General features: G+C 40.8%; 1 long non-coding RNA gene across 1 annotated transcript in view; it reads left to right on the top strand.

The window, feature by feature from the left end:
* The window catches only part of LOC130367910 (uncharacterized), a 225494-nt gene that overhangs the window by 135669 nt on the left and 64849 nt on the right, over window positions 1–24976 (top strand). The window contains exon 3 of the long non-coding RNA XR_008892213.1: window positions 8912–8988. This is a non-coding gene — a long non-coding RNA (uncharacterized LOC130367910). The remainder of the gene's footprint in view (window positions 1–8911; window positions 8989–24976) is intronic.

The raw sequence follows: 24976 nt of genomic DNA, 5'->3' as shown, positions 1-24976 counted from the left end.
AATGCCTCAAATTGTTTCTGGTCTCCACTCCATGAGACAAGTATGTCATCCATATATCTAAGAATGTTATGGGTGAATTTGAGGTAAGGATTTTTTTCCGAAAAACTTAGAATTTCTCAAATGCTGTCAAAAATAAATTTGCAAAGGTACATGCAACGGGCGTACCAATTGCAGTACCAGATACCTGCTGGTACCAACTGTTATTAAAATCGGAAAGCATTATGTTGCAAAATGAACCGTAACGAATCCCCAATGAATTCAACAGTATCTTTATCCTTGCCTATGTCGACGAGGAGTCCCTCCACCAATCCGAGTGTAGAGGTACTCCATGTCGACAGAGGCAAGGCTGCAATTCTCAAACCAAGGTATGTTTTCAATTGTTGACAAGAATTCACCGTATCTTTCAAATATGTGGGCAGATCTTGTAAAAGGGGGCGTAACAGCCAGTCAATATATTTAAAAAGTGCCTCAGTCACTGGGTCGTCCAGGGGGTTGGGTCGGTGACATGTATTTTAGGGATATAATACCAGTATGGTTTTTTAGGAAATGTTGGATATAATTTCTCCGCTGTTTGCAATGAGATCACTCCTCTCTCAACGTATTTACGTAGGAGTGATTGTAATTTTGTCTGGTATTTCGGTGTAGGGTCTTCTTTTAGAGAGGAATACAACATCTTATCGGAGAGAAGTCTTTCTGCTTCCTCCTTATATTGCTGGTCCTACAGTAAGACTAAATTGCCTCCCTTATCTGCCTTACGAAAAATCATGTGTTTTTGATTTTTAAGCCACCTCAAAGCCCGTTCCTCTGTCTTAGTAAGGTTTTCACCTATTTTGGGGTAGATGATAGACTTGATATCCTGTGTTACCAGTGTAGCAAATTTATCGCCTGCTCCACCCGGTTGCACAGGAGGACAAAATGTGGACCTGTTACCCCCTGTAAAATGTGAAATGGGGTCCTCGATTTCTACTTCATTTCCCCCAGTTTCTGTAAGTTCTACAATTAACTCTGCCCCCTTCAAAATTAGTAACGGCTCTGAAACCCAACGGACCGATTTTCTAAGGAATATCTCCTATTTTTGGTTGGGGTGGAACTTGTACAGATTTACAAAAATGTTTTCTCAAATATATTTAAAGCATTACGCAAAATTAATCTATTTGAAATTCTTCTTCATCAAAACTCTCATGCAAACAATAAGACCCTTAGATAATAGATTCAAACAATCTGCAGGAATGGGTTGATCTGACAAATTAATTACTGAGTTATTGCATTGTACTGTATTGGTCATGATTAGTCCTTCCATGTGACTTGTTTCCTTTTCTGAGCATAATTGCCGCGATAATCTTTTTTTCCGTCCTCCCCGGCGGATTTTCCTTCTAAAGGGATCCCTTCTTTTGAGATATTTTATTTCTATTTTGGGGGGCTCTGGCTTCATCAGATTGACTAGAGTCCAAGTCCGCTGTTCCATAATCTTGGTATTTCTTTTTATTGAACCGTGAAAACTAGATATGGAAAAAAGGGGGAGAGAGCAAAGCTTCCTCTGAGAGTAGTATGTTCATAGAAATTGGTTAATGCGTGTAGATGTGCGTACCGCTGCGGGTGTCTGCTCACCTTGCGGGGTTGTGTGCCAGACACAACCACCATGAAGCACTTGTCAGTGATTTTACGGAGCTGCCTCCCGGGAATCAGAAGGGGGACTCCCTTGCTGATCTAGGACATCAGGTAGACGGAAGAAAAAGCCGGGATCTGATGGCGCGTGCCGCAATGATGCTCGGAGATCCAGTTAGGATAAATGTTCTTTTTTATTGCCAAATATTAGACGCATTTCGAGGTTCCTACCTCTTTCTCAATAAAACATAGGCTTCTAACATACTTAACAAACAGGTGCTATTTAAAAGGAGAAAAAGCCCGCGATTGTAACCGGACCGCCCCGTGTGAACAGCGCTGTTCAGTGACGTGGCCGGCGCACTCCGTTCATGTAAACACAAAATGTAAACAAATACATGCGGTTGTGAAATAAGTGTGGACATATAATCAATACATGTTAAAAGTTTTGTATAAAAATTAAACTAGACTAGCCTAGTTGATAGATGCATGTATATGTATCCTAAAGAAAAAAATATATATATCTAAAAATATATAAGATAATATTAATTAAAAAAAAACTGTGGGGACGCCAGCTTACTTGTGCCCATCGATGGCGTGTCCTGTCCGGCATTCTTGTTTTGCCTGGGGGACAAGGTATGAAGCCCATTCTTGTGTGCGCTAGGTCTGGTCCCTGCCGGTGTGAATCGGCGCATGCGCTCCGTCGGCACGAATGGGACTCAGAAAGTTCGTATGGGCAGCGCGCATGCGCACAGCGTCACTGGCACTATACAGCGTAATAGACCAGCGTGGTTAAGTGCATGGGGCTGACTTGTAGTAAGGGAAGTATTTAGATGTAGGCTACTGGGTGAAGAATAATCTATATATATATATATATATAGAATTGTATATCAGCTTGAAGGTCAAGACTTCTAAGAGAAGGGGAATGATAAAAGGGACAAGTGGTCCACATTGGGGTAAAATGAAAAAAATGAAAAGAATAGAGTGTCCTAACCAGTTTACCTAGTAAGCCAGAGGGTCATAATATTTAAACGGGGGTGTAACATTGCAACACTATGGGTACAATGTGTCCAAAAATATGAAATTGGTATTGTGATATGGTGATAGCTGGGGTTTTTAGTGGGACTGGTATTGTGAGTACAACCCAGTGTTGTGGGGGGAGGGGGGGTGGGACAAAATTATCCAATTTTAGACATTTTCTAAACACTCATTAAGGCCTATTGGCTGGAGTGTATTCATCTTAAAGATCCAGAATGATTCCCTCTTGCACAGATTGTTGAAGCGGTCTGCAGAATCCTCTGGGATTTGTTTAAGGGCTGTCACTGTAAAATCCCTGAAATCGCTGTTGTGTGCTTCCAGGGCATGTCTCGACATGCTGTGCTTCAGGTATTTATGAATAACGTTATACCTGTGCCCATTAAATCTATTCCTAAGGGTTTGTGATGTACAGCCAATATATTGTAGTTGGCAGGTACATTCTATAAGGTAGATGACGTGTGTAGAGCCACAGTCGATATGTGTTTTAATAGGAAATGTTTCACCCGTTTGATTGCTAGAAAAGGATGTTGTTTTGTCTTTCATGTTTGCACATAACTTGCATGATTTGTTCTTACACTTGAAACAGCCCCCAATAAGTTCAGGGCTCCTGTTCACGTCCCCTTTTTTCTTCTTTTTTTAGCTTGCTGGGAGCAATTCTATTCTTGATAGTCGGTGCTCTTCTGTACGTGAACCCAGGTTTTTCTGGAATGATTTTCCTCAAAATAGGGTCATGTTGAAGGATCTTCCAATGGTCCCGAATGATAGTCCCAATGGTCTTAAAACCCGCAGAGTAATCTGTAATAAAATTGAACCTGAAATCTGTCTCCTTCTTCCTTCCTTTTTTGTGTAAAATACCCTTAGTTCGAGAGGGAAGTGCTTTTTGATAGGCCGTTTTTACAATCTTCTTGGGGTACCCCTTCTCCTGAAGTCTCTTTTCTATTATCTTACTTTGGCTTTTGAAGTCTGTTTCCTTCGTGCAGTTCCGACTTACCCTATAAAACTGTCCGTATGGTACACTCTCTTTCCATTTGCGGAAGTGGCAGCTGGTGAAATCCAACAAGCTGTTAGTCTACTGTTTTAAAGTAAACTTTGTTAGTGATTTTGGATCTTTCTGATGTGAGTACGAGGTCCAGATATTCAATCCTGTCTGGTCTGCAAGTGCCTGTGAGTTTCAGGTTGTAATTGTTGCAGTTAAGGTGATTGGTGAATTGATGGAATTGTTCCTCTGTTCCATTCCAAATAAATATCAAATCGTCTATGTATCTCCTATAGAATATTATGTTGCTGCTCCAACTGTGTTCCATATATATGTATTTTTCTTCGAACTCTCCCATGTAGAGGTTCGCGAACGAAGGTGCGAAACGCGTCCCCATCGCGGTTCCGGTGGTCTGTAGGAACATCCTCTGTTCAAATTCAAAATAATTGTGTGAAAGGATGAAGGAGATACTATCTATGATAAACATTTTTTGTTCCGGTGGCATGGAACTGTCCTTCGACAACACAGATGTTATCACTTCCAATCCTTGTTAGTGTGGGATGTTCGAATAAAGGGCGGACACGTCCAATGTGGCCCATTTGTAATTCTGTTCCCATGTTATCAGTTCCAGGAGTCCTATGAGGGTGGGTGTGTCTTTTAGATATGATGGAAGCTTGGTTACATACTTCTGTAACATGATGTCGATGTAATTGGACAAGTTGCTTGTGATAGAATTTACCCCGGAGATAATTGGACGTCCTGGGGGATTCACTGGATCCTTATGCAGTTTGGGTAAATGATAGAATACTGGTGTGTGGGGGTTCTTTATTTATAAGAAGTCTCCTTCTTTTTTATCTAGAACTCCCTGTTCATGGGCCTTATCCACTAGATCATGGCATTTTCTTAAAAACACGGTGGTAGGATCTGTGGTAAGTTCTCTATAATAATTGGAGTCCAATATAATGTTAAATGCATCCATGAGGTAAGTGGGGCGGTCCTGAATGACTATTCCCCCTCCTTTGTCCGCATTCCGGATAATGATGTTCATGTTCTCCGCTAGTCCTTTCATGGCATCTTTTTGTTTTTTTTGTGAGGTTATGTCTAATATTACATTTATTATTTATAGTTCGGAACTCATCTGCCACTAGGGCATAGAAGATCTCAATAAACTCTCCTTTGTGGTGAGTCGGGTAAAAAGATGATTTAGGTTTCAATCCGCTAGATATAGCTGGTGGATCGAGTAGATGTGTTTCTTTCTCCTTGGTGTTGTAGATTGGTCCGGAATTCCTATTCTCGATTAGGGAAAAATGTCTACTCAATGTGAGTTTCCTAATAAAGTTGTTTAGATCGACAAATAGTTTAAATTTGTCTATCTTTTTGGTGGGACAGAAAGATAGTCCTTTGTTTAGGACTTCTCTTTCTGTCACAGACAATATGCTGCTGGAGAGATTAAATATTCTTACCGAAGTTTCTTGCTCTTTTTCCGTTGGATGTCGTGCTCGTTTCTTTCCTTTCCCCCGACATCCTCTTTTTGTCCTTCTTCTGATAGTTTCCTTTTCATCCTTGCTGGACTGTAGTATTCTGTAATTAATGTGGTGAGGGTCTCGGTCCTGCCTTGGTATACCGGAGTGGGGGTAAGTATTTCGGGCAATTCTAAAAAAAGCTGGTAAACTCCTATTAACACTGCTAGGTGTAATGGGTTCTTCACTGTTCCCTTCTTTTTCCTGGGGGGCCCTTTGTGGTGGTTCTCCTAGATTCATTACCCCGGTTACTATTTCTTTATCCTGACATGTGGTATTGTTGAGGGATACTTCCTGATTTTTTCCTCCAAATGATGTGGGTGGTAATGCCAACGAGGATAATTCCCGTGCTTGCTGTATTAGGGTCTCAAAATCTTGTGGTTCGTCTTGTGATCCTTCCTCCAGTATCCCAACTACATAGTTGAGGTACTGGGTAGCAGAGACCTCCTGGGTCTCGGGGGATATAACCTTATTCCGCATGCATTGTTTAGAGGGGGTTGTTTCCTTCTTTCTTCCCGGGGTGCCATGGGTGTAGAGTAGTTTCTTGCTTAGGAGGGGGTATTCTTTTAGCATATCCTCTTCCATATTGCTTTGGTCCTGAATGTCTGCTGTTATTTCCAAGTTGGTTGTTCCAATGTCTGCAAGCCTGATTTTTATTGAACCGGAATTTTCGCCGTTGGACTCCATCCAAAAATTCTTCCATTTTCATAATCCAACTTATCTTTTATGAATTGGTCTCTCTTTTTGTCTTTTATTTTGTCTTTTATTTCCGCCTGTGTCTAATTTCTTCATCGTTGTATTGAACTGTTCTTCTGATGTGCGTGTTCTTAATTCAATCTTTGCTCGACAGAGCTCTGCCGTAGTTTGTTCATATTCTTTTTCGGTTTGTTGTAACACCATACACATCAACGTAAAAGCGTGTGCTACATGGGCCTCTTTCCACATTTTCAGGAATGCTTCATCTTCTGTAAACTGAGCAGGGTCTTTCTATTGCCTGAGCCCTCTTGGGAACAGATTGCATTCTTTGTAGGAATTTAAAGAATTAATCATACAAAAAAGGTGTACTTCTTTTTCCGCCAATCCAAACACTTTTTGCTCAAGAGATTTTGTACTTAAAATCTGCAGTTCATTCTTTCCTTCACATGATGTGAAAAACACACCTGCGTGCCCCTTCACCACTCCAGTACTCACATATTGTCCTGGTGAATCCAAAGAGTCGGCATCCTGGTTGCCATTACTCGGACGCGGAATGCACCTTAGTGACGCCGGTGACGCCCATTGGTCGGAACGAGTTCCGATTGATGAGCTGGGCTGTGCCCAAGTGGGTTGGCTGGTGTGACGCAGGGAAGAGGCGTAGCAGGAACGTCAGGAGCTCTGAGAATTGGACGGCCCATAAACGAACAGGTAATCGTGAAGATTGGATTTGAAACACAGGTGAGTAAGTTAGTGATAGGAAGTGGAGGTGTATATAAGGCGGAAATTGCAGGTGAGGCTGAGAGCTAGAAGAAGTGCATTTTTGCGTGAAACACGTGTTGCTCTAACACGCACCTGCATGCTGATACCTGAATAAAACGCACGCTGAAGCAACACTGCTGAGTGCAGCCTTGTTCCTTTTATTGCATCTGCACTATTTCTTTTAAGATGTGGTCAGTTCCTAGTACTGGTGTATATTTCCTGATTATCTGTGTGATCTGCTTAAATTGTGCACTAAATGGAGTGACAAAAAAGTTTTCTACGCTTGTCTCTGTTAATGGTATGCCTGTTATCCCTAGTTACCTCGGACTCATTTGTGTGTGAATTGGGTTGTGGTTGTTGTTCAGCTTGTCTCCTAGAGTACATCATTAGCTTTTCCCTATCGATACCCTCGACCCTATTTTTTGCTTTCTTTAAGGTCGCATTCGAGTAACCTCTGTGTCTGAATCTGCACATAAGTTCCTCAGTAGTGCTTTGCAAATTGACCGGATCTGTGCAGGCAGTTAGATATGCAAGAAAAAAAGCAGAGAAAACAAGTGCAGCAGTGTGCAGTTACCCTTGGCAACCAAGTGTCAATATTAAGTGTCAAAGGATTTGCTCACCTTTTGGTGTTGCACTCTGGGCACAACACCATATAGCGCTTTTTCGCCAAGGCAGTCAGCTGTCAGCCCTTTCAGAAACCCGGAAGTGCTGCCGTCACCACTCCGTCCTGGCGATCCCCCGGACGGTCTGGAAAACTGGATGCAAACCACCACAGACTGTGGTTGGAAATAGATGTGCAGGGCGCTCTACTCCAGTTGTGGGAGTTCTTTCCAATTGCAAAGGAGTAGACTCAAAGGTTCTTTTCCACGCAAGATTTTATTTGGATAAAATGAAATAAAATTGGGATAAAACAAACAATGAAAATGGACATGGACTACGTGTTTCGAGGGGCGTGACCCCCTCTTTGTCAGGTCAGTGATTGGGTACAGGGAAATGACGTTATTTATATGCAAAAAAAGACCGCCAAATTCATGCTTTTTCACATTTGTCAGATAAACACATACATAAAGTAGTTGTTCATATATACAGGAAAAATCTAAAATATATATAGAACACATTTGTTCAAACTTCCTTCAAATTTTAACTTATTGCCCGGTTTTGGGCAATTCTATTATTGAGATCTACAAAAGATTTTTTTATTTTCTTTCCAAAAGGACGGCCTCTCACACAGATCCGATTAGCTTATCAGGCTGTGTTGTCAAAGCGTCTGGAATCCAGGCACCCAGACACCACGCAGCAGGATCGATCCCGGCTCACAGAGGAATGGGAGACCATTCCCTCGGGAGGAGACACAGCTGCATCCCAGCCAACGCTGAGACAGCATGTACAGAAGAAAAAATATCTAACAGGTAAGTTAATTACAATTATAGAAACCCTTTTATGCAGATGCTAGTTCAACTTGCAGTGATGGAATATTTCCAGCTTTAGAATATTAGATTAATAAATTAATATATGGGGTTAGTTATATTAAAAGTACATGTATTGTCTATATACTGTAAAATAAAAATTTAATTTTGCATTGGCAATTATTCTCTGTGTCTGTTTTTAACTAATGACTTCTGTCACTTCATTAAGACCATATGGCTGTAACGAATGCAGGCGATATATCCAGTACATTTCTCTTTTTGCCAAGGCATCGAAACATTGAGGCACATGTTCAGGGATATAGTCAATAGGCATCATGTATATCGCATGAGTTATTCCTTTGTGATTTACAGTAATATGACGTGATAAACTGTGGCACATAAATTCATAAATTCTTTTTTGATGTTGCACCTGTGTTGGTTTAAATGTTGGTGCAATTTTTGTGAAGTGCGCCCGATATATTGTTTGCCGCAAACACAGTTTATAAGGTATATCACATATTCTGACTGACAATCCATATGGAATTTCACAGGGATTTTTTTTCTTGTGTGAGTACTTTTGAAATGGGTGCTTTCTGTCTTGATAATCTCGCAGCAGAGATACCGTTTTTTCTTGCATCTGAATACCCCTTTTGATAGTGACATTTCTTTTGTTTTCCTGCTGTCAGGTCTTTGTCTTTTTATTCTATTGGGTGCAATTATATTTTTAATAGTCGGTGCTCTTCTAAGTGTTATCTGTGGATTTTCTGGTATGATATCTTTCAAGAATGGATCACATTTAAGTAAATTCCAATGTTTTTTGAGAATAGTTTTAATGTTTTGGTGGCCCCCTGAATAAGTGGTTATAAAATTGTTACTAAACTATGTTGTCTGTTTCTATTTCCTCTTTTTTCCAGATTCCAATGTTGATGTCCTCTTCACAGTGGTGGGTTCACACATCTGCTCTTCTTTTACCACCAGAAATTCCTCTTGGGTAAGTTTTTTTTGCTTTTTTTGTATGCATTTTCTATTAGGGTTTGAGGATAACCTTTAAATTTAAATAGTTTTTTGAGAATTTTGGCCTGTTGTGAGTAGGTGTGTAGGTTCGTACAATTTTTCCTAATTCTCCGAAACTGGCCCTAAGGTATATTTTCCTTCCATTTTCGAAAGTGGCCACTGGAGAAGGGAATATAGCTATTAGAGTCTTAAAAAAGTGGAAGTAGTTATTGTATCGCCCTCATGTAATATTAAAATATCTAGGAATTCAATTTTTTCTTTAGAAATGTTTGGGACCAAATTTATTCCCCAGTCATTGGAATTCACTTCTTTTATCAAGCTCTCAATTATGTTTATATCACCCTTTCAATGTACCTTTTATAAATAATTGCGTGTTTTTTAAAAATGCAGTTTTTTGCTACAAATTCTTCCTCGAAGCACCCCATAAATAAATTTGCATAGGATGGGGCTACCCTTGTCCCATTAGCTGTTCCTCTTATTTGCTGGAATGTCACTCCATTGTAGGTAAAAAAAAAAAATATATCTAAAATAACTTTTAAACATATCATTAAAAACATTGTTTGCTCCGGTGGTATCTCAGGGTCATTTTCTAATAAAGTGCTGATACATCCATTGTAAAAAAAAAAAATACCATATCCTCCTCCCACTTAAAATTTTTTAGAATTTTTATCAATTGATCGGAATTCTTTAAAAAGCTGGGTAGGTTTTGGAAATTTTTTTGTAGGATTAAGTCTAAATATTGAGAAATATTGCTTGTAGGACTATTTATTTATTCCCGGGAGAATGTTTTGGATCCCTATGCACCTTTGGCAAATGGTAGTAAAAAGGAATGGATGGATTTGGAATCCACAAAAAACTATTTTTCTTTTTTTGGGATTACATTCTCTGTAAAACCTTCACCTAGTAGTAACAAGATTTCTCGTTTAAGTGTGGGAAAGGGGTCTTCTTTAATCTGTTGGTAATAGGTGGTATCCCCTAGAATTTTCCAAGCTTCACAATCATATTCTTCATAGTCTTGAATAACTATGCTTCCCCCTTTGTCAGTGAGGCGTATTACTATGCTCTCATTTACTTTTAGAGATTTTAAAGCTTGTTGCTCATTTCTGATCAAAAATCCTTCTTTTGATTTTATAGGAAATCGGTCCGGCAGCTTTTTCAAATCTTCCGCAACTAAATCGTGAAAACCCTTAAAAAATGGCTCTGGCTTTCTGTAGGATAAAATTTGGATTTAATACTGATCTCTGGGTGTGTACCTCCTTGTGGTGGGAGTACTGGTGCTTGTATTTTTGTATATACTTTAGGTAGTTGAAAATTACGTTGGAGGGTCAGCTTCCGGGTAAAATTGTGTAAATCTAAAAATAATTCAAATTTATTTGGGTTGTTATTGGGGCAAAAAGCCCCTTTTGTAATAAAGAGGTTTCTCCTTCTTTGAGGATATGGTGTGATAAGTTAAAAAATTTTTATCACTGGATCTTCCAGTTTCTTTTTAATTTTTCGATATTGCCTAGTTTTACCACCTCTTGTTCCTCTTCTAGTTTTCTTTTTCGGGTGATCCTGGGTCGGAAATAATCTGTGATTGTTTTGTTCATTCCTAAAAAAGAGACCGGAGAGGTGATGGGCACATTGGTTGAGGGAGATGGGGGAGATCTATTCGGACAGGATGGAGCTCCCATGTCTAAGACAGAAAGCACCGGTTAGTCACAGACAAAATCACTCAATCCTGGGAGATGGATTTGTGCTAAAACAGTAAATGTTTCGGCTGGTTTCAAAAATGGAACTAATGCTAGATCTCCAGCCCCTGAGTTGTCCACCACCACTGGGGTAGGGGAATTTAGAAATAATTTTTCATTCCCGGTGTCATGAATAGAGATGTCTGACAAGTGAAAAGAGAATTCTTGTGATTTAGAGGGTGATGGAGATAATTGTAGCTCCGTTGGAATAATATTCTCGATTTCAATAGGATTCTCTCTTAGTTTCTCTCTTAGCTTTTTAATGGAATCCCTAATTTCCTTAATTTGTTCATCCACTGGATTTCATGGGGGTCTCCGGTATATCTGATTGTGTTCTCAAATTTGAGTCCGCATCTTGCTTCCTTAATTGGTGCTTTTCTATATTAGGGTGTTCCAAACGTTTTGTTGTAAAATTAGAGTTCCTCCAGGTGTTATGCATATTTCTTTTTTTTTTGGTATTTATTCTTATCCTTATTATGTGAATATTGATTCACTCTTGAGGGTCCTCCCCCATTTATTCTGTAGTTAGGGGTTCTTGGTGCATAGTTTTTATGGGTGATGAGAGGTAGCTCTTGAATGTCCCTTGTGGTGGGTGGACTCGGGGATTCTCTCCTTCCTTTTTATTCTCCCTAACATCATTTTCATTCCTTAGATATTTATCATTATATGGCCATTGATATTGATTTTATTTTTGTACCAACTTCTATTTGTATTCGATGTCTTATCTGTGCAGTCTCGTTTAATTTATCTGCCTTTTTTGCAATTATTTCGCGTTGTGTTTTTGAAATGCGAAAGGAAATATTATTATTTAGAACCTGATATTCCGAGAAGGATGAGAATTGGCCTAAATCTTCCATAATTATCTGTATTCCGTTTGTCAAATTGGCACATCATTTTTCTCTTTTTGTTTTTAATGTGCCGAATTAACATTTAACATTTTAAGTGTTTCCCATTTTTTTAATATTCTTTATCCTCTTTAAATGTAGGATCTATTGTTAGACGTAAACCCCTTGGGGCCAGATTTTCACTTAACCTCTTAAGGACTCAGGGCGTACCTGTTTGCCCTGAGCCCGGTCCCGGTGCTTAAAACGGGGTCACGCCGTGACCCCGCATCAAACCGGGTTGGTCCCAACTGCTATTCATAGCCGGGACCCTGGGCTAACAGTGCACAGCACCGATCATTGTGCCGCGCGCTATTAACCCATCAGACGCGGCGATCATAGTTGACCGCCACATCAGAAAGGGAAAGTAAACGCTTCCCGGCAGCTCAGTCAAGCTGATCAGGACATAGCAATAAAATTGCGATGTTCCGATCAGCTAGGACGCAAGTGGAGGTCTCCTTACCTGTCTCCGCGGCATCCGATTGGGGTTTGATTGCTCCAAGCCTGCACAATTGAGCCCCTATCTCGCTGATCCATGCAAAGCTATTTTATCAGAGAGAGATTTATGAGAGATCAGTGTGTGCTATAGGTCCCTATGGGAGCTTATAAAAAAGTTAACAAAGGTCATTTAACCCCTTCCCTAATAAAAGTTTGATCACCCCCCTTTTCCCATAAAAAAACTGTGTAAATAAAAAGAAACATGTGGTATTACAGCGTGCGGAAATGTCCAAACTATAAAAATATATCGTCCACAATAGCGCATTTTTGGTCACTTTTTATTTCATGAAAATTTGAATAAAAAGAGATCAAAAAGTCTAATATAAAAATGGTACCGATAAAAACTTCAGAACACAGCACAAAAAATTAGTCTTCATACCGGCCCGTACGCGGAAAAATAAAAGTTATAGGGGTTAGAAGATGAGAATTTTTAACATATAAATTTTCCTGCATGTAGTTATGATTTTTTTTCAATGGGGCGCCGGCACCGATAGGGGGAGAGAACGGGCAGCGGCGCAGATAGCCAGCGGCAGAGAAGTGGTGGCAGCAGGGCTCTAGACCCCAGGAAAGGCAGGGGGAGAGAAGTCGGCAGTGACGGCCTCTCTCCCCCTGCCTTTCCTGGGGGTGTATCGGGGTATACACGCGCACACACGCACCCTCATTTTACCATGGATATTTGGGTAAAAAACTTTGGTAAAATGAGGGTGCGTGGTATACCCCGATAAATACGGTAATGAAATTCTTGCAGATAACATCACATATCGCAAATTAAAAGGGGACCCTACCAAAACATTCCAAGAGGTGCTCAAAAAAGTTTTGAAGGAGGGTGTAGAGTCGGGTGCAATAGATCAAAAACTAGAGGCATTTCTGTTTGTTTCCAATCCCATCATTCAGGTGTTCCACTCAATCCCCAAACTCCACAAGGGTTTTTTTTCCACCTCCCCTTAGGCCAATCGTCTCTGGCATAGGGTCCCTTGTGGAGAGACTTGGGGAGTGGGTGGATCACCATCTACAGCCTCTGACTACTATTACCCCTACATACCTGCAGGATACAAAACATGTTAACATTCTTAATGATATTAAATGGGACAAGAAGTTATCATGGGTTACTTGTGATGTAATTGGGCTTTACCCATCCATTCCATGGGACAGAGGTTTGAAAGCTCTATCAATTCATTTGGAGAAATTCAGTGATTACTCCCCTGGTCTGAAGGAATTTAGTCATAGCCACAAGATTTCTTTTACATCATAATTATTTTATGTTTGACAATGAGTTCTTCCTTCGGGGCAGGGGAGCATCCATGGGGGCAAAATATTAACCTTTGTTTGCAAACATATTCATGTTCCAATGGGAACTACAATTTATCTTTAATCCAAGCAACCCATTTTACGAGGATATTCACTGGGTTGGTCGATTTATAGACGACCGTTTGATTATCTGGAAAAATTCCGAGACTCGTTTCCAGGATTTTGTAGGTTACATTAGCCTGGGCTTTACTTATCATTTTGGGGGATCAACTGTCAATTTCCTTGATATTAGTATTTACATTAGTGGAACCCGGATTGAGATAGCACCCTTGAGAAAAGAAACGGTGACTAATTCAGTTTTAATGGCCTCCTTGTGTCACCCCAAGCATGTTTTAAATAACATACCATTCGGGGAGATGTGCCGCACAAAAAGAGACTGTGGTTGGAAATAGATGTGCAGGGTGCTCTACTCCGGTTGTGGGAGTTCTCCTTCCAATCGCAAAGGAGTAGACTCAAAGGTTCTTTTCCACGCAAGATATTATTTGGATAAAATGAAATAAAATCGTGATAAAATAAACAACGAAAAGGGACATGGACTACGCGTATAGTGATATATGGGTTATATTGCAGCTCTTTTAGAGGCATAAGATAGAGAGTAGGGAAGTGCATATTAAAATGTAACTTTTACTGTAAATTGCATAAAATAACACCACTAAAGTGAACCCTGTGATATCGTGACACTAGTTAGTGCCTCTTGTACAGATATCCTTAAGTATACTACAATTATATGTAGACAACCCAACGTGTTTCCACCGCTTGCAGCGGTTTCATCAGGGGTAGTTAATAACAGTACCTCAGTACAAGACAAAATATAATGTATAAATGATATAGAAACGGGTCCCCAGTATTCAGGATATGTGCATTACATTTGTGCACCAAAGACCTGACACTAAAGTTTCATAACTACACACAGACTTCCAGGGGATCAGAGGCACCTGTGAAAAAAAGAGAAAATACCAACATAATCAGGATGAATGTAGAAATGTGTTCCAAATCAGGCAGCTAGAAAGGACCTCCTACCTAGCCTTCTCCTGTGGTACCTAAAGAAAAAGGCACAGATATAACTCATATTAGGACTCTTGTCCAAAGTCTAAGTTGCCTGTGAAAAGAAAGCATGGCCAGGGCCAGACACTCACGTTTCTGAAGTCCGGGTATGGTATGAGAGTGGGGAGCGGAGCGCACATGCAATGGCAGGGAGCCAGACTTAAGGCTACTGGCGCTCTGCCCGCTACACGCCGGCACTCCGGTTATATCCGGAGTGCCGGATAGTAAATAGTGCTTGAAAACAACTCTACATTAGTAATCTACAACATTTGTTTCATACAGCTGTATATTATAATCGCATCTACATTAACATATTGCCAATACACCAGAGGAGGATTCTTACAGCTTGCATACATGTGTCATGGCGGTGTCGGCGTGTAACAACGCTACTGTGCCTGTGTAGTAAGAACTTCCCGTAGTGGAAGATCATGTGATGCAAATCATGTGACTCGCTAGTGATCACATGGCAAAACAATGCCTGTTTCAAAGCGGTCACGTGTAAGCAGCTCCATGACAACCACCGACGCTAACTATAAATCCACAGATATATAAAATGGGACTATAACTGCACAATACCAGCTAACACTACAAAGATATATTTACTCAATGTGAGTTAATCTGTACTGTATACATTAGTTATGTGCTATATATATTAAATTAAATTGGTGGACTATCAATCGCATAATACCATGGAGAGCCGCAGAAAATCCGCAAATCAATACTGCATCATGTGCATACCGATCTAACTATAATAAAAAAAATAGATTTTTAGCATTACAGCCATGGGGATTCTTTACATGCAATACAGGGATAGCTCCTATATTCCTGTGGGATCCCTGCCCTCTCCCTCGTATCACCAAGTTTAAGGACGGTATGTAAAGGGGAAGACCCCAACCCCGGAAAATCGCTAGATCCCTCAACAGTACTTATCAGAAGCGCTCCCGCTTTTCAGTAGCACTCACCCTGTTGTGTTAACACACAGCTCCCAATAGCATAGATGGATATCCATGTCCACCAGATATTGCTCCTATTGTAACTTACATCATTGTTAACGTTAACTGTCTCAGTTCCCCATGGTCTACCCAATCTGCATCCACCTATATCTACTTAGAAGCAACAAGAAAGGGGAGGGCTCAACCGAAGGTAAATATATGCAACAAGGGGTGCTACCAGCAGCAAAAGCAGCACAAATCTATGTCAAAGAAGAAGTAAACTGCACACCCAAAGCAAATGTACATATCAAATAAGCTTTATTGAAAAACCACATATAAAAAAGGGAGACACAAACATCTAAAAGCAATTAAAACGGCTCAAACAAAGGCCTGGCAACATCACTAGGGAAGGGGTGATGACCCCCTAACCCCTACCCTGCCTACACAGATAGATGATGATTGCTCCAAGGAAAAAATATCAACTGAGTCAAATGACATACAAAAATAAATCTAAAAAGACGTTGTGCAGAAACAGACCCACTGTATATTTATTGATACAGTAAAAGTTTTTTACAAAGTAAGAAAATTGCAATTTATCATAAGATCCATAACAATAATCTTTATTGAAATATCTTTAAGACACATGTATGACACGATATATCGAATCCTCCCTCCTTCATCATCATCCTTCTAGGACAAAAAGGTCTGAAAAAAATAGAAAAGGAAAAGCAAAAACACAAGAAAGAAAGCCGCACTCACCCGTCCAGGGAACTAAGAAGGCTTTATTCAGGAACATCAGTGTTTGCGGACAGCATGCCAGAAACTGTTCCTTACAGCATCAGGTCAGAACAGCAGGGCAGGTGGAACACAGGTGTGGGGCGTGTGAATCAAGGCAACGAGTCATTTCACGTCATGACTGACGCTTCATCCGGCCTAAAAAATATAAATGGGAAACAATAAGTATTTAATCAAAAATTATTTACAAGAACTGCGTATCAATCCCAATACTTCAAATAGAGGCCAGTGTACCCCAAGCGTCAGTAGAGAGATTTATCGGGCTTCTGATTACTCCCATCATCACAATTATTTATTCTGTAAATATCTCTCAAAATTGTATCTGTTGGCCATACTACTCTATAGAAGAATATTATACCACATTAAATTCCACATTCAATCCCTGTGGGCATAATGAATGTAATTGATAGATCCACCACATCTCTTTTCTTGAGTAGTTAATCTATCTCCACCCCTTTTGGGGATCAGTGCATGGTCCAAGGCCATAAACCTCAGATTATGTTCCGTATGGCCAGTTTCACAAAAATGTTTGGAGACTGGTAGATCCATTTTTCTCTTCCTAATACTAGATCTGTGGTTATTAACCCTTGTTTTAAGACTCCAAGTAGTCTGGCCAACATAAAGCAACTTACAGGGACACATAAGTACATTTGTGTTCAGGGCTCCATACATGTACTAGTGACAGGAAAGATTGCCTACATACCTATACAAGATCTTACCCTAGCAAAGAGGTCTGAGTTGTGCCATAACCATGCAATGAGGGCACGCCTATAGAGGGCATGCACTATAGTGTAGGAATAAGATAAGGGAGGGTTGGGAGGGTTCCACAAATGACACGTGCTCCGCCCCTGTAGGAGAGGGGGAAGTTATATACACACGCCCCCACCTGTTCCCAATAAGCCCTACCTGGAAGTGCAGGGAGCGATAATTACTTCCGTCCCTCGCACAAATACAGCCCATCAGGCTTTATACTTGTGTTTGGGGCTCCATACATGTACTAGTGACAGGAAATATTGCCTACATACCTATACAAGATCTTACCCTAGCATAGCGGTCTTAGTTGTGCCATAACCGCGCAATGAGGGCACGCTTATAGAGGGCAAAAAGCAACCATGCTAGGATGAATACAATTCCTTAAATAAAACATCCTACATCCAGCATCAATCTTCACATACCCGCAGTAGACTATACCTAGTGTGCTGAAAGAGTAGCCCTGACCAACTAGTGACTACTAGAGGTGGTAACCATACCTTGGAAACTGTGGTAGTAACGTCTGTAAAGAAACGACCTGAGAATGATAACATTCCCTGCCAAATATACTAACTGAACTATACCTATTACCATCACTACTTGTGACATTACTTCAAATGGACACGGAAAGGCTAACTTCATTGCCGGTCTGACATGCACCAATCCCCTGCTATTTAAGAGGCAAAAACTAAACTGACAGGTAAATGACAAGAAATACCTATTGACCTGATAGACCGTGTGGGTCATGTCGCCTGACTAGGCTCACGAAGGCACCTTACCCGATTGAGACTGTAACAACAGACATACCTAACTAGCCACTGTACTTACCCAACTGGACTTGAAAGTGATGACCCGTTGCAGATGACAGCTCCCTGCGTGAGCATCGTACCTGTAGACGTGACCAGTGTTTAGGTGAACCATCATGCCTGCAGACCTGACAGGTCTTTGTGACACCGTCGTGCCTGAACCCGTCACAGGTCCCCGCGGAACCATCGAGCCTGTAGACATGACAGGTCTTTGTGAAATCATCGTGCCTGTAAACGTCACAGGTCTTTGTAAACCACTTTTTTTTTTTTTTTTAAATACGTAAGTGTGAAATGCCATATTGAGTGTCTGCTATCTGAAACGTGTCAGATTACCTACATAAATGTCAAATCAATTGCTCTGAAATGAGACAGCAGCAACCACGATTCAATCCCCGATCCTAAAGAAATGAGTCATGTGACTGTGTATTAAATGCACAATATATCTGTAACTAAATGCCAGCCCTTCTTAAAAGAGAACGTGCAACTATGCCGGATAGTTGAATCTGTGTACTATAACGACATCGAGAAATACAACAGACGAGGTTGTATCTGACCTGAAAACGTGTCAGGTCATAACAAATATAACACACACGACAAATTGCTCTGATAACGAGTCAGTAGCAACTGGCATTAACACCTTTTAACCTGAAGAGGAGTCGGGCAACAGGGTAACATCATGAGTATTCATGACAAGATACCTGTATGAAGCTGGCGTGTTGTTCTGAAGGTGTGTCAGTAACAAAAATGACCAATTGTGTCCAATACCCTAACCAAATGATCTACATCCACTGTGTGCACCGCATGAAACATGTTAACCGTATGTACGGCATAACCTGCTAACAGTATACCCAACTACAAGTCGCTACTCAATATGTTATTGCTCTGAGACATGTCTGTAACAATAACCTATGTGGTGCATCCCCCCCCCCCCCCCCTGCAGACGGGGGAGGTTTAAGAATATGTGCTCGATATATCTGCAATGAATGTAAGCACAATATGAATACTGTAATCACGTATTGTAAATATATGTACAACCAGAGGTGCAACTGCTATTCAACACTAGGAACGAATGCACATAATAACCTACCCGCATACAACTATGGTAGTATGCAACAAATGCTGTGTACTGGTGCATGTATCATACACAAGATGGGAGCGTAAGTACCATGAAAACATAAGGAACGTTATGAATTTATGCTCAAACACCATTATGAGTACCGCATACATGCCTAGAAAATAAAGTGTAAACAACATATATCTAAAAAGATAAGACAATGTGCAACTATGCCGGATAGTTGAATATGTCTACTATAAGTAACTGATAACATGGTCATGAAATACCACGGAGGAGGCTGTATCTGTCCTGAGAACGTCTCAGGTCATGACAATAAACCACAATGTAATTGCTCTGAAAATTCGTCGGTAGCAACCGACATTAACCCCTTAAGCTGAAGGAGTCAGGCAAATAGGGCAGCATCCTAACAAAGCTGTATAAGCTTTCCGTATAAACACTATGCACAAATATGCAGTATGAAAGCTATGAGCATGAGTACAGTAAAGCTACGGGAGCATATGTGTAGTGTAGACTCTAAGGATGGAAATGCAGAAAAACTATTACCCATGTGCAGTACAACAAAATAAAGCTATGAACGTAACCAGACTACCAGACTATGAGCGTAACGAGCAAATATGCCGGATAGTTGAATCTGTGTACTATAACAAAATGACGTAATCGAGAAATACAACAGGCGAGGTTGTATCGGACCTGAAAACGTGTCAGGTCATAACAAATACACCAACGACAAAATTGGTCTGAATACGAGACAGTAGCAACCGACATTACCCCTTAACCTGAAGAGGAGTCAGGCAACAGGTTAACATTGTGAGTATTCCGGAAATTGGTTGCTCTGAATGTGAGTCAGTAACAACCGCGATTCAACCCCTGAAGGAACGAGTCAGTTGACCGGGTATTGAACAGCCGATTAGTGCCACTAAAATGATGACCACCCTTTGAACGAGTACCTGTGCCGGATAGTTGAATATGTGTACTATAACTTACTGATAACGTAGTCGTGAAATACAACAGAGGAGGTTGTATCTGACCTGAGAACTTGTCAGGTCATGACAATAAACAACAATGCGATTGCTCTGAACGAGTCAGTAGCAACCGACATTGACCCCTTAACTTGAAGAGGAGTCCGGCGATAGGGCAACATCCTGACAAACCTGAGTGAACTTTCCGTATATAAGACTATGCACGAATACACAGAATGAATGCTATGAACATACATACAGTAAAAGCTATGGGAGCATGTGTGTAGTGTAGACGCTATGGATGAACATGCAGAATAAATACCATTACCCATGTACAGTAAACGCTATGGATGTTAGTGCAGAGAACATAACAGAATGAATGCTACATGTATGCAGAATAAGTACTACAGCGTGTCAGCATAATAATTACTACCATCGTATGTGCAGAATGAATGCTACGAATGTCCGTGTAGTGTATTGCTACAATTCTATGTGCAATATACATGACGTGAACATGTCTGTGGTATGAATACAACGAGCGTATATGTGGTATAAATGCTATGAGCATATAGTGGTATGATACTATGAGCAGTATACTTGCGGTATCAATGCTAAGAGCGTATGTGCCTGATGTAGGCCATGTGTATGTGCAGTATAAATGCTATAAGTACATGTGCAGTATAAGCGTAGAGCATATGTGCTACGAATTAATATGTGGTATGATGCTATGAGGTATGAGTACTATGAGCAGTATAATGCTGTGAACATGCTATGTGCGCGTGGCCACAACTGCACGAAACAGCATGACACTGTGTGAGAACCGTATGAAACCTGCGTGTATGAATGCGGGAAACAACAAAACCATGACCGTGTAACCAATATAACTGCCATGAGCGTATGAACCGTATGAACCCTGCGTGTATGAATGCGATGAACGTGTGAACAACAAAACCATAACCGTGTGACCAATATAACTGCCATGAGCGTATGAAACCTGCGTGTATGAATGCGGTGAACATGTGAACAACTTAAGAACCGTGAGCGTGTGACCACTATAACTGCCATGAGTGTATGAACCGTATAATTGCTATAGGCAGTATACTGCCGTAACCAGTATGAAATACCATTAACAAATGAACCGAATGATACTTTGAGCGTATGAACCAGTGATAATTAGGAGGTGTGTGTTTGCCATGAACGTAACATGGTAGAAAGAACGTAAGACCGTGAACATGCCAAGAATATGTGAACAGCATAATTGCCAAGTTTGTGGACCATGTAAAACACCAGCAAGTGAGAGAATAACCATGGAGGTGAACAGCATAAATGCTGTGAATGTATCGTCAGTGAGTATATGTACCGTATATAATGATATTAGCACATGAAACTGTATACATACTATGCGCGTACGAGCAGTGTGTCATAAGCGTATGAATTGACCATGAGAGTAAGGATGATAAGAAACTCATGGAGTTATCAAACCGTGAAGATGCTCTACTCGTGTACCCCTTGTACCAGTAATGCGTGTATGCCCATTATAAACCAAGTGTATGAACCGTATGGATACCATGATCGTGCAAATAACGAGTATTACACTGTGTATACTATGATTTAATTAGATGTAGCCTATGTTATCTCTACAGAGCATTGCACCCTACTGTATACTATATTGAAACAAGACACTTTGCAGAGCACTGCATCACCACACACAGCATATGTTACCCTGCAACGTGATCCTCTGCAGAGTATTGCACCACACCAAACATTAAATGCCACCCTGTGTTGCAATGAAACCCTTCGCAGAGCATTGCACCACACTGCACATGCTAACTGTAACAACCCTCTGCAGAGCATTGCACTATGCCCTATATAATAGGTTATATTGAAACCATCCCATCTGCAGAGCATTGCACTAACTGTATAAAGTTTGTTTATAATGAGACCATCTGCAGGTTATAGCACTATACTGTATATAGTATATATTATATTGTAACAAGACCATCTGCAGAGCATAGCACCATAGCTGTATATATTGTAATGAGACCATCTGCAGAGCATTGCACCTTAACTATATATCATGTATACTATATTGAAACGAGATCATCTGCAGAGAATATCACCATAGCTGTATATCATGTATACTATATTGTAACAAGACCATCTGCAGATCATTGCACCATAACTGTATCATGTATACTATATTGTAACGAGACCATCTGCAGAGCACTGCACTATACCGTTATACAGTTCATGTTATATTGTAATGAGACGCTTTGCAGAGCATTACACTGTACCGTATACTGCAAGGTCACCGTATACCCCACAGAGCACCGCAGCACACAGCAAAAGTTATATTAAAACGACTCTTTGCAGAGCATTGCACCACATTGTATACAGCAAACGTTATATTGAAACAACCCTCCGCAGAGCATTACACTATACTTTAGATTAAAGATAGCAGACTAGCTGACATGACCGCCTAACGAGGACTGGGCAGCTGCCGCAACCTGTCCCAAGGGCATAGACAATTGTAGCTGTGCGGGTGGCGGGCGGTCAACATGCCGCCATGAGGCAGCTAGCGGGCTGCGTGAAATGCTGAGGCTGCACCACCCCCAGCACCGATTTAACTCACCTGCTTGCCGCTCCTGGCCCCCCACTACCGCTGCGGGCAGAGCCAGCCAGAACCATACCTGCCCAATATTACCTTATAATCAGTGAGACACAGCATCCACAGATAAGACAGCCAGCGGAGCTGCCAGGAATGCCGCGCCTGCACCCCCCCAGACTCATGATCAGCGAGGCCTCTGCACCGTGAGCAGCAGCTCTGAAGATTTTTGTGGGAGATTCAAACACCAGACTGCCACAGGAAGCAGAGATTCCACAAACGACACGTGCTCCGCCCCTGTAGGAGAGGGGAAAGTTATATACACACGCCCCCACCTGTTCCCAATAAGCCCCACCTGGAAGTGTAGGGAGCGATAATTACTTCCGCCCCTTGCACAAATACAGCCCATCAGGCTTTATACATATGACCCAATCTGAGTCACATGTTAAGTGTTTTATTTCACGTCTTATTGTTATCAGGATGCATAAATTGTGTATCTTTCATCATTTTGTTACAGTTCACAAAAGATAGACATGGGAATTAACCTAATTTCCTAGGGCCCAAGAATGTTAGCGGTTCTATCCTCTCACTATGTACCTCTGATTTGATAAGCCTATACATCTTCTGTAGGACATCAAAGGATTTGATGTAATTTCTTGATTAGTAAAGAAACTTTCTCTCATAATGTGCCAATGTTTAAGTACTCTAAAGATCAGACTACTATATTGATTATATGTAGAAACAAACGGCATCCTCTTATGTATTTTAACCTTGGTAGTAAGTGTAGCTGTTCTATCTAGGGCTTCTTCTTTGGATCTATGTTCCTCGATGATGTTTCTAGGATACCCTCTCAAGAAAGTTGTCTGTCATGTGATCCAAAGTCAAAGTCATAGCACTGTCATCATCTACCACCTGCCTAGCCCTCACCATTTGACTATAGGGAAGAGAATTAATCATTCTTCTGGGGTGACAACTGTGATAATGCAACAATGTGTTACTGTCGGTTTAGTATATATACTGATATGTAATTTTTGGTCTTTTTTTGGTATATTTACATCCAGAAAACTAACGTCAGTCATTTAGTGAGTCATAGTAAAGGGTATATTTTAGTCTATATTGTTAAGAAAATCATAAAAAATTTAGCAACTCATCAAATGTACCAGTCCATAGGAGGAAGATGTCGTCAATATATCTTCCACCACCCCAGACAATGTCTGAAGTGGTGGGATAGATAGACGACATCTTCCTTCATGGCCCCACATACACATTTGTGTACATGGGCGCCACATTCGTCCCCATGGCGGTTCCGACCAACTGTAAATAATATCTTCAAAAACAAAAAAATGTTAGAATCAAATGTAAAATTTGTAAAAAGAAATCTTGAACTGCCCTGGGGAACTCAGATGTTGATAGGACCTTACATACTGCTGCTATACCCCAGTCATGATCTATAGATGTATATAAGCTAGTGTGGTCTGGTACTGTTAAATCATGAATCTTGACTAAAATGTCACTAGTATCTCTAATGTAGGATTTTGCTAAAAAAAAAAAAAAGGTCTTAAAATCGAGTTCCTCCCCGAAACAATGGGTCTACCCGGAGGGCTGGACAAGGATTTGTGAATTTTTGGCAAAATGTATATAGCGGGTGTAATTGGATATTTAACAAAAAAACTCTATCAATTGTTCATCTATCAGCTTGTCTGTGTAGGCTTGTTATAGCCCTCTAGTAACCTTCATCAAGATCTCTCTCTTAGGATCACTATCCAATTTCAAATAGGTATTGGTATCGTTAAGTTGTCTGTAGACTTCTCTTTTGTAATCAGGTGTGTCCATAACCCCGACTGCACGACCCTTATCGGCTGGTTTGATGGTGAGGTCGTGGTTATGGACCAGCTGTTCCAAGGCTTGTTTCTCAGAAAGTGTAAGGTTATGTGTCAGTCATACCTTTTGATATTGGTGTCTCGAAGATCTTCAAGGTCCCGCCAGACCATATATGTCTGTAGTGGATGCACAGAGATGATAGGATTAAACATACTCTTATTACATAACTCAAAATCATTAATACATAAAATGCTCAATCTCACTGGTCTACATTGTACATCACCCTTTTCATGGGTATCAAACCATACCTTGAGCTTAAACCTCCTAAAAAATGTTTGGATGTCATATTCCACATTGTGGAGAATATAGGAGAAAAAAAGAGGGAGGACAGCGCCTCGCGTAATTCTGTGGGCTGAGTGGTATGAAAGTCCTTTAGTTGAAAATGTGCTCACCTTTGTGATGCTTAATGCACGCATCAAACCCAAATGTAATGGGGAGTAGTAGGTCTGTATCCTGGGCTGCAGCCTGCAAGGAGAACCGCGCTTCTGGCCGAAGTCGGTGGAGATGCAGAGGTAAGAAGAAGAAAAAATCCTGCAGTGGTGCTGCCTTGATGAATACGCAAGGAGTCAGAGACGGGAGGCTGAAGTTTCATGTATTTTATTCATACATGAATACTTGGATAACAGCAAGATGCGTTTCGAGGGCAAAACCCCTCCTTCTCAATTGTATACAGTTAGAAGCAGTGCTTGTATATATACAGA

This window comes from Hyla sarda, chromosome 4, assembly GCF_029499605.1.
Source record: "Hyla sarda isolate aHylSar1 chromosome 4, aHylSar1.hap1, whole genome shotgun sequence".
NCBI lineage: Eukaryota > Metazoa > Chordata > Amphibia > Anura > Hylidae > Hyla > Hyla sarda.
This window is presented reverse-complemented; position numbering and strand designations above follow the sequence as displayed.